The 7,500-nt window shown below is 46.1% G+C and overlaps 1 non-coding gene across 1 annotated transcript in view; it reads left to right on the top strand.

Annotated features, from left to right (window-relative positions):
- Positions 1 to 7,482: 7,482 nt before the first annotated feature.
- Positions 7,483 to 7,500, top strand: part of LOC137501107 (small subunit ribosomal RNA) — a 1,925-nt gene continuing 1,907 nt past the window's right edge. Inside the window, exon 1 of the ribosomal RNA XR_011018369.1 lies at positions 7,483 to 7,500. This exon is cut by the window's right edge and continues 1,907 nt beyond it. This is a non-coding gene — a ribosomal RNA (small subunit ribosomal RNA).

Below are 7,500 nucleotides of genomic sequence, written 5' to 3'. Positions count from 1 at the left end.
GTAGATGGGACTCTCTTAAGGTACCCGGCAGCTGTAATCGCTCACAGCATAGCCCTGCCTGTCTTAATGTGGCCAGGCGCGGGTAAACGGCGGGAGTAACCTGGACTCTCTTAAGGTACCCGATCGCGGGTAAACGGCGGGAGTAGATGGGACTCTCTTAAGGTACGCGGGGTCTGTAATCGCTCAATGCGTAGCCCTGCCTATCTTAATGTGGCCAGGCGCGGGTAAACGGCGGGAGTAACCTGGACTCTCATAAGGTACCCGATCGCGGGTAAACGGCGGGAGTAGATGGGACTCTCTTAAGGTACGCGGGGTCTGTAATCGCTCAATGCGTAGCCCTGCCAATCTTTTTCTGGCCAGGCGCGTGTAAACGGCGGGAGTAGATGGGACTCTCTTAAGGTACCCGGCAGCTGTAATTGCTCACAGCATAGCCCTGCCTGTCTTAATGTGGCCAGGCGCGGGTAAACGGCGGGAGTAGCCTGGACTCTCTTAAGGTACCCGAGCGCGTGTAAACGGCGGGAGTAGATGGGACTCTCTTAAGGTACCCGGCAGCTGTAATCGCTCAAAGCATAGCCCTGCCTATGTTAATGTGGCCAGGCGCGGGTAAACGGCGGGAGTAGATGGGACTCTCTTAAGGTACCCGGCAGCTGTAATCGCTCACAGCATAGCCCTGCCTGTCTTAATGTGGCCAGGCGCGGGTAAACGGCGGGAGTAACCTGGACTCTCTTAAGGTACCCGATCGCGGGTAAACGGCGGGAGTAGATGGGACTCTCTTAAGGTACGCGGGGTCTGTAATCGCTCAATGCGTAGCCCTGCCTATCTTAATGTGGCCAGGCGCGGGTAAACGGCGGGAGTAGATGGGACTCTCTTAAGGTACCCGATCGCGGGTAAACGGCGGGAGTAGATGGGACTCTCTTAAGGTACGCGGGGTCTGTAATCGCTCAATGCGTAGCCCTGCCAATCTTATTCTGGCCAGGCGCGTGTAAACGGCGGGAGTAGCCTGGACTCTCTTAAGGTACCCGAGCGCGTGTAAACGGCGGGAGTAGATGGGACTCTCTTAAGGTACGCGGGGTCTGTAATCGCTCAATGCGTAGCCCTGCCTATCTTAATGTGGCCAGGCGCGGGTAAACGGCGGGAGTAGATGGGACTCTCTTAAGGTACCCGATCGCGGGTAAACGGCGGGAGTAGATGGGACTCTCTTAAGGTACGCGGGGTCTGTAATCGCTCAATGCGTAGCCCTGCCAATCTTTTTCTGGCCAGGCGCGTGTAAACGGCGGGAGTAGATGGGACTCTCTTAAGGTACCCGGCAGCTGTAATCGCTCACAGCATAGCCCTGCCTGTCTTAATGTGGCCAGGCGCGGGTAAACGGCGGGAGTAACCTGGACTCTCTTAAGGTACCCGATCGCGGGTAAACGGCGGGAGTAGATGGGACTCTCTTAAGGTACGCGGGGTCTGTAATCGCTCAATGCGTAGCCCTGCCTATCTTAATGTGGCCAGGCGCGGGTAAACGGCGGGAGTAACCTGGACTCTCTTAAGGTACCCGATCGCGGGTAAACGGCGGGAGTAGATGGGACTCTCTTAAGGTACGCGGGGTCTGTAATCGCTCAATGCGTAGCCCTGCCTATCTTAATGTGGCCAGGCGCGGGTAAACGGCGGGAGTAACCTGGACTCTCTTTAGGTACCCGATCGCGTGTATACGGCGGGAGTAGATGGGACTCTCTTAAGGTACGCGACGGCTGCAATCGCTCAAAGCGCGGTAAACAAAATACTACAACCTTCATTTCGGGTGCAAAGGTGGCCTGGCGTGGAGCTAACCACTGAGTAGCATTCGGGGCCCGGGTGTAGCTCGGTTGATCTGCAGGGACCTGAGTGGGTGAAAACGGCGGGAGTAGCCCTGCCTATCTTATCGTAGCCGTGAGTGCGTATCCGACGGGGCAATCCAATTTACCGGTAATTATAAGTGAGAGTTTTGTCATGGTGATGATTATTTTATTATTGTTGTTGTTATTATTATTATTATTATTATTATTATTATTATTATTATTATTATTATTATAATTATTTTTTATTATATGTATGAATTACTCGGATTCATTTATGTCATCAGTATGATTACTAAATTTATTAATAATAGTGTTTGTGGTCGTAGGCCGAGGCTTGGGTGACTGTCATTACGTGGAACGACGTCGAGAAGCTTCCGCGCCGGTCGGGCAGCTCTGACGGCCAGGGCAGCTGCCATCGCGGATAAGCTGATGGCTGGAATGGTCGGGCTGACATGCTCCGCGAGGCTGCTGGCCGGGAGGAGAGCCGCGCTGGCCGAGGAAGTATAGCTTCCGTCGTCGGCAACGTGATCGGCTGAAATGCTGCCAGCTAGGGTGAGTGAGTGAATGATTCATTATTAGTAGTCAAGATTTATTGCATGGGGAGATATTTTCAGTGTTGTGCATGGCAACAAAAACTTTAGTTAATGTGACATTCTCATGTATAATGTGTATTTCATAATTACAGGTTATAAAATTAATCTGAATGTATTTACTCGAGAAGAAAATCTCTAAAACTTAGTTTTATGCAAATTTTAAAGAGAATCCTTCGCCGCGAATTGTGCGTCGGAATTATCTTTATTATTATGATTATTTACTGTGATTTCCGTGGAGCAGATTGGGGAGATGCGCTTTCGGTCGAAGGGGGGGGGGGGGGGATGCTGGCGAACCGACTTATTAGGATCAAGTAAATTTATCTAAATTTGAGAATGTTTCATTTTCTCTCTTTACTGAATAAGGTAACGAACAAAAAATATAGCATTTTTGCCATTATCATCGTCATCACCGTACGAATCGCCATCAACACTGTAAATACTATCTCTGCAATGCGGAAACTGCACGCTCGCGGGATACATGAAAGGAGGAATTAAAAGACAAAACGAAGAGAAGAAGGAGAAGGGAATTTTAAGACCCGGTAATTCCTTCTTATGCTTTAATCTTCCTTAAGAAGTAGGTGTAGATAAGGAATAAGAAGGGTAAGAGAGGAGGAGGAAGGAGAACTAATGACCCTCCTGTATAGCATTCTCTTCTTGTTCTTCAGTCTTCCGTAAGGAGAAAAGAAAAGAAGATAACGAAGGAGCAGAAGGAAAGTAGAAGAGGAAGAGGAAGGACCATTTAAAAGACCATCCTCTATGTTTTCTCTTCTTCTTTTCCAATCTTTCCTGAGAAGATGTTAAGGAATAATAATCATCATAAGCAGGAGAAGAAAATGAAGAAGAAGAAGAAGAAGAAGAAGAAGAAGAGAAAACTAGGAGGAAGCAGAATTGTAAGAACTTCCTGTATATTTTTCTCTTCTTGTTCTTCAACGTTCCTCAAGTAGAAGAAGGGGAAGAAGAAGAAAAAACAATAGGAATACTTTTGGACCACCCCTCTATATTATCTCTTCTTGTTCTTCAGTCTTTGTAAAGAAGAAGGTAACGAAGAAGAAGAAGAAGAGAAAAAGACAAGGTTTAAGCAGATTTTTAAGACCCTCTTGTATATTTTCTCTTCCTCTCCAATCTTCCTAATAAGTAATATGATGATGTTGTAGAGAAAGAATAAGAAGAATAAGAAGAGAAAACGGCAAGGAGGAAGGAACGTTTTAAGACCCTCCTGTTTATTTTCTCTTCTTGTTCTCCTATCTTCCTTAAGAAGACGTTAACGGAGAAGAAGAGAAAGACAAGGTGGAAGCAGAATTTTAAGACACTCCTGTATATTTTCTCTTCTTCTTCAATCTTTCTAAAAAGTAGTATGATGATGTTAAGGAAAATGTAGAAGAAGAAGAAGAAGAAGAAGAAGAAGAAGAGATAACGACATGGAGGAATGAATGTTTTAAGACCCTCCTGTATATTTTCTCTACTTGTTCAGTCCTCCTTAAGAAGAAGAGGAAAAGAGAAATTACAAAGAATTACAAGAAGAGAAGAAGAACCATACGAACGACGATTTTTTAAACTTAGTTTAGTGCAAATTTAAAACAGAATTATTCGCCGCGAATTGTGCTTCGGAATTATCTTTATTATTATGATTATTATTTTGTTTTAGTTGTACTGTGATTTCCGTGGAGCAGACTGGGGAGATGCGCATTGGGTCGAAAGGGAGGGGGCTGGTGAACCGACTTATTAGGATCAAGTAAATATACTAAAATTTGAGAATATTTTATTTTCTCTCTTTACTGAATAAGGTAACGAACAAAAAAATAGAGCACTTTTGCCATCATCATCATCACCGTACGAATCGTCATCAACACTGTAAATACTATCCCTGCAATGCGGAAACTGCACGCTCGCGGGATACATGCTAGGAGGAATTAAAAGATAAAACGAAGAGAAGGAGAAGGGAATTTTAAGACCCGCTAAATCCTTCTTATTCTTCAATCTTCCTTAAGAAGTAGGTGTTGATAAGGAATAAGAAGAAGAGGGGTAAGAGAGGAGGAGAAAGGAGAATTTTTGACCCTCCTGTATAGCATTCTCTTCTTGTTCTTCAGTCATCCTTACAGAGAAAAGAAAAGAAAAGAAAAGAAAAGAAAAGAAAAGAAAAGAAAACTAGAGAAGTTAACGTACGATCCGAGAGATGTTTATTTGGAAGGGTGTGGGCTGTGAAATTAGGGAAATGGTGGATGATTTTAAATCTTGCTTGCTTAGTAAGCCCACCTTGTCCACTAAGCTTGGGCTATTGTCATAGCATCAACCGTCTCGACCCATGGAATGCCTATGGACTATGTCGGACCGTTACCACAATCAAAGGGGAACGGAAACAAATTCATTAATAATATTAGTAACAAAGCAGAAGAAGAAGAAGGGGAGGGGGAAGGAGAACTTTAGGACCCTTGTCACGCGACAAGGGTGCAATACATTACAGGCAATAAATACACAGAAACAAAAAAAACAAAACTTTAGACAAACAATCACTAATCTACGCCCCTTAAACTACTAACCACATACCCTTCTAATTTAGTGGCGTCACACAGGCGGATAACCATGCCATGGGCAACGCCACCGTACACTAAACAAACCATATCTACTATAAAACCACTAACTCCAGTACTCTAACTAATTTGGAGGCGCTGCAGAGGCGGTTAACCAGACCGTAAGCAGCACCACTCTTCACTACTCTAACTTGGTGTCGCAGTAGAGGCGGAAAGCCGGACCGTAAGCTGCACCACCCTTCGCTAAATCTAAAGTTATACTGCATACATCTAAAAACAAAAGCAAAAAGGAAAGCAACTGGCTGATCACGGCATCCCCTGGTAATGAGGGAACCCCTTCCACCCATGATGCCGCTATCAGCCACAGCCGTGGGTCAGATGACATACCCACCTAAACCTCTATCGCAATGTGTTCCTTCACATTCTTTGCGTGGCGAATCGCTGAGCTGGAACCCAGTCCATCATGCAATTGCCCCGTCTACTAGTCTGCGTCGTCTCATTACACATTGCCTACTCCCTGCTGTTCCACCATAACCTCGGAACTATTATTATTATTGTGACGGAGAAATCCTTGGAGCAGAAAGAGGTGAAAGAAGGTGCTGGGTGGAATGGGTCTAACTACTATACCAAAAATTAACTTAAAACTTTAACATAGGTTACATTTCTTTTAGAATCTCAAACTTAACACACTTTTCACTTGGTGAACTAATAAAGTGACAGGTACAAATAGCCATCTTGAAACAATAACTGGAAAACCCCAGATTAGGGAATTTTACAGATCGGGGCTTCAAGCTCTTAGTTTACAAATTCTGAGATACCAGATCCGGTTTACAAAATTTTGCAAACTCTCTTATGTTTAGACAATTTAAGAGCACTTTGCTCCAACAACTTCACAGCCTTCCAGAGAAGCACCTCAATATTGCAGTTGAATTTAGGAAACACGGTAAAAGAGCTTACCTGTTCTCCAACTTTAACTAATCACTTACAGCTCGCTAAGGGCAAACTTACACAACCCCTTACAATATCTGGCCTCTCCAGGCACAATTTACAATTAACAAAAGTTAGTACGCAGGGGTATCTAATAGCCAACCTACTGGACCTTTGTGGAATAAGAATAACGGGTTAAATTAATGGCCCGAACACAAAATGAATGGACGCGTATACTCCTAGATATTGAAGAATAAAATCCTAACGGGGCTCCCGGCCCAGTGATACAGGGGCTAAGCCCAATCTACTGTGGTGACTCGAATGGAGGTTAATTTAATACATTACAGGAAAGAAAAACAGTCACAAAATCGTAGTCGCCTCAAACTAAGTTGAAGGGAACTCGAGATGGTGAAGCACTCTCTATCCGCGGTTTGCAGTTGAAAACTTTATGAAATTTTACAAAAGCTGAACGAAAATTTACATTTCAGGAAAGGTTGGTTACATAATTAGAAATAAGGACCTTCCCCTCGTGTAAGTCTGCGGAGGTAGCTACAGAAAAATAAGTCTGGTGGTCATTACCTTGGCTGTTGGTCTGCTCGGTCTGTCTTAACACACACACACACGCGCGCGCGCACACACACGTTCGCACGCACGCACGCACGCACGCACGCACACACACGCGCGCACACACACAAATGTACTTTAAAGGTTGTTGTCTTCCCTATACAGCTCTAACGGAGGATGAACGATTTATCTTGTTTGGAAAATTCGTGAACTATCTCGGAAAAACTTTTTAATTTGAAGGTGCTCATTTTTTATCCGGATGGCCGCTTGTAGGGGGTAAAGGGTTGGAAATAGATGTATGCCGTCGCGGACATTTTTGTACAGCTTTTTACGCTCTACAATTCGTACGCTTACACCTTGGGCCTAACGCTGACAGTTCAGGCAGCGTAAGCGAAGAAAGCTTTCGGTCGCGACCTTTTCCCTAATCTCTTCTTAATTACTTTCTATTTGGCATTAAATCCATCATCACGCAGTGCACCCGTCCGGATTACATCACCCTGGAATGGTTATCGTAATTTACGATACCACTTCACATCGCCATATGGGTCGCACCCGCACGCGGACTGCCCAGTTTGGTCGAAGCGGCGGCCGGGCGCTGGCGCTGTGGAGGCCATTTTGTGATCTGCCGGACCCCCTTAGTACCCTGAGATACTCGCCGCCCGATACACTGAGAGCGGCAGCTTGCCTGCCCGCGACTGCAATGCTGCGAGCCTCTGCACACCCAGTGTTCATGCTCATATGCGGCGCTCAGTAATGTTGGTAACCGCTCGCCCTTGCTCGGGCGTGAAAATGTAGCATCGTACGCCTCTCGTACGGTCCTGCCGACCTCGGCAGCGGTCGAAGTGGAGATGTGACGATGGATGGTGAAGGGACCCGATCCCTAGTGAAGGCCCGTCCGGCCGGGTGAGAGCCCGTGCTCGGCGGCCTATGAAATTTTAGTTGGCGGCCACTCGGTCGGCCAACGGAGCAAAGCAAGTCTGTGTCCCGCAGGCCGCACTCGTCGGCGGCGGGCTACGACGCTCGGTTTCGGCTCTCGAGCCAGCCAGCTCCCTGGTTGATCCTGCC

Source organism: Anabrus simplex, chromosome 5 (assembly GCF_040414725.1).
Source record: "Anabrus simplex isolate iqAnaSimp1 chromosome 5, ASM4041472v1, whole genome shotgun sequence".
Classification (NCBI taxonomy): Eukaryota; Metazoa; Arthropoda; class Insecta; order Orthoptera; family Tettigoniidae; genus Anabrus; species Anabrus simplex.
Note: the sequence above shows the minus strand (reverse complement) of the source record. Positions and strands in the feature narration are given on the sequence as shown.